Source organism: Antechinus flavipes, chromosome 1 (genome assembly GCF_016432865.1).
Source record: "Antechinus flavipes isolate AdamAnt ecotype Samford, QLD, Australia chromosome 1, AdamAnt_v2, whole genome shotgun sequence".
Classification (NCBI taxonomy): domain Eukaryota; kingdom Metazoa; phylum Chordata; class Mammalia; order Dasyuromorphia; family Dasyuridae; genus Antechinus; species Antechinus flavipes.
The window spans coordinates 423,168,549-423,172,089 of NC_067398.1; the positions used below are offsets into that span (position 1 = coordinate 423,168,549).

The window sequence follows — 3,541 nt, forward strand, 5'->3', positions numbered from 1 at the left end:
GTTTTGCATGATTTCACATATATAAGTAATTGAAATCATTGTTTTTGCATAGATGTTCATTAAATAAATTGGTCAGGGAGATTCTGGTAAGATAGAGTCAGTAAAAAATTTCCAGGCTCTCCAGATTTTATCTACAGACAGAAAATTCCCATATAATGATGAAAGAACAATAAAAGTAAAAGGGTAAAATAGTTGTGCTCCTACTATAACTTGAGAGAACCTCATAAAAGACAAGGCCTCTAGATCTGAAGCTTGGCCTGACATTTCCAGACAGACTTCACTGAATCAACAAATAGCTGGCCCTGGAGATCTCTGTTAGGAAGCAAATTAGGTCTCAGGAAATTTCACCTCATTTTTCACCTCACTCTTTACCTTAAGAAATTTCATCTCACAAACTTTTCTGTGAAAAACTTTCATCTAAAGAACAGCAGAAAGGCACAACAGCTCACAAGGTTAGATATCTGAAACCACTTCCCATTTCCCACTCCCCTCCAAGTCTCTCTTCTCAAAGAAAGCCAGACATTATCCCAGCTGCTTACTGCAGCTATATGTCTAAAGAGAGAGCCGTTGAGGAGATAGCTATGAATACCTTCTCTACAAATGAATCCAAGGAAACCCTTTTTTTGCACTCATTCCCCCTGAATAACCATTACTTCAGCCTTCAAATTCTTCAAAGACAACAGCCTGGGAAAAAAATGTGGCTCTAATTACCCACTGAGCATTGCCTTCTTTGTGGTGAATGTGCTCACACTGTACTTCCTGTACTTCTTACCTTTTAGCCCTATATCTGGGTACAATGCCTTCAATAGCCTTTGCTATTTTATGTTCTTTGGGGAGCAATAATAATTGATTCTTGGTTGGGAAAGTTCAAGACAATCATCTACCTCTCCTTTGTGTATGTGTTGGGTCACTTGATCAAGTCTTTAGTGTAGCACCAATTGTGGGGGAATGTAATACATGTGGTTCTATCCATGGTTGGGTTCTTTTTAAAGCCTTGGGAACAAACCCTTTGTGGCAGGCTTTGGTGGAGACCAGTTTGAAGAAGAAAGTGCAAAAGAAAGGAGCAGGTTTTCTATCTGGCCATCGATTCAGGGAATTTGAGCTTCACCTTTGTCACATCCATGCTAAGAGGTCATTACAAGATTTGGAGAAGCTTATTATGCATTAGTCTTTGGGGTTCCAGGAATCCTAATGGTACTAGCCCTTGTTGTATTTGTTCTTGGAAGAAAGATGTAAATAAAACCTTCCCTTTGAAGGAAATATTATGCTTAAAATATCCAAATGTGTCTGGTTTGCTATTTTAAATCATCTGAAGAACCATTCCAATGAAATTCCAAAGAGAGATCATTGGCTGGACATGGCAGAGGAAAAGTATCCAAAACAGCTCATCATAGGAAGTGAAAGCTTCCCACGTGCTGTTCCTTTATATTCCACTACCAATGATCTGAACTATTTTGGTTCAGCAGGGCTCTTGGTGGACTTTGCAAGATCTAGAATGAATGATAATATTGGATTTTTCAGGTTCCAGCCTGACTAGATACAAGTGCTAAATCTCCTCCTGTGCTTATCTTCATCCCTCTTTTTGACCTGGATATCTATCCTCTGCTCAAGATGTGTGGAATCAATTTGACATCTATTAGGGAGATGACAACTGGTATGTTAGGGGTATCCCTAACATTTGCAATTGCAGCTACTGTTGAGATCAAGATAAATGAATTGAGCCCACACAAGCCAGGAGGCAAAGTGGTTTACCTGAGAATTCTAAATCTGGCAGATGATGAAGTGAGAATGGCTTTGATGAATTATCAGAATTATCAGAACAGCTCTCTGTTTTCAGAGGCCATCAAACCAATCCAACAAACAGACCATTCCCATATGCTCCTGACCACAGGGAGTTACACTATCAGCATATATCTGTCACTAGTGAGCACATCCTGGAAGAGAAGAACAGACACAGCTTGGTCATTCATGCAGATTAAAGGGGAGTTTTCCAAATCCTGATGAAGGACATGGTAACCTCAACAGTCAATGGAAGGGCAGCGGTGAGGTTTAGTAACACCTTGGATAAAGATGTTAACCTCACCTTAAGCAGAGATGATTCCTTCGGTGTTGGTGAAGACTATGGCATCTCTGCCTACAAATCTGTGGTAAAGGAAAAGTACCACTATGTGCACTGAAGGACACAAGATGAGGACTTCTTGGACCCAGGATGGTTTGATTTTGGTGCAGTATACATAATTATTATTACTAATAATTCTGATCAGGATCTGCGGGCATGGAAAACTGAAGATATTCCATCCAAACAAATATTTATTGCATGACAGTTGCCACAGTACATAATACTTTCTGGAGGTGTTTTCTGTCACTGGGCTTGAAATCTCCTATGCTCAACATGAAGCAGAGTTGCAAGCAAACATGAGGAATGTCATCATACTTATTATTGCACAGATCAGTGCTTTGGTACAGTGGGCCAACTTTATCTTGTTTTTCTGCCTCCTTCTTGTTGCTTGTTTTGTCTTTTCCATAATGGGCCACTGCTATACCCTTGTCACACCAGAAGATACTTATAACCTGGAAAACAGCTTTCCACATTAAGGGAAACCTGAGGGACCTGGCAACCAAGAAGACAAAATTCTGATTGCTCCCTTAGCTCTATTCCAATCCTTTATTTTTTTGACATGCATAATTAGACTAACTCATCCCTGGTCCTGGCCCTAGGCTACATGTAGTGAATATCCTTCCCACTGGGCTAAGTCAAAGAAGTAGTGCCAATCTCACAAGAGACATTGTTCTGCAGCTGTCTTTCATTTTCTCCCTCTGGGGGCACCAACCCTGGAACAACACCCTTGAGCAAGAAATTGAACCACTTCATACCTCAGCCCTATCACCTACTCCCGAAGAATAGAGTCTGCCCATACATTGTTTCCATCAAGCTGAGACAGTGTTGCTGCTTGTGTATCTAAAAGAATGTGAAGAAAATAATTCAGTATATGTTACTGTGTTAAAAAAAAAAGAATAGTGGACAGTTGAGGGGGGAAAACTGAAAGACATACTCAAAAGTTTTCTGGAACTGGGTCTAGCAGTATTGATTAGTATTGATTCTGCCTGTGGCTTTGACAGAGAAGGATCTATCTAGCATAATAGCATATACCAGGTGAGAGAAATTCCAGAAGGAGCAAAAAAAATGAGGATTAAAATGGCTAGGAGCCCAAACTGTGGCTTAGAGAAAGAAATAATTCCCTGGGGTTGGGTCCCCAGATAGAATTAAGGGGAAAAAAAACATAAGAACTTAGGCCAAAGAACATTATTTGCAACTCAAAAGTAAGAACTGATTAATAAGAAGCTGGTAAAAATGAAATGAAACAAAATAAAAATATGTACAAAAAGTGAAAAAGAACTCAACCGTAGATATGTACTTTGGTATAAAAGATCAGGGTTTATATTCAGAAGGGTTTATATTCAGAAGATAGTGTGGTTGAAAAAAAAGCCACTTCTATCCCCAAAGAATGACATCAAATTGTCACAAGCCCAAAATACTTCT

At 39.5% G+C, this 3,541-nt stretch overlaps 1 pseudogene; it reads left to right on the forward strand.

Annotated features, from left to right (window-relative positions):
• Positions 1–548: 548 nt before the first annotated feature.
• LOC127546316 (solute carrier family 15 member 2-like) lies at positions 549–2,638 on the forward strand (annotated as a pseudogene).
• The last annotated feature ends 903 nt before the right edge of the window (positions 2,639–3,541 follow it).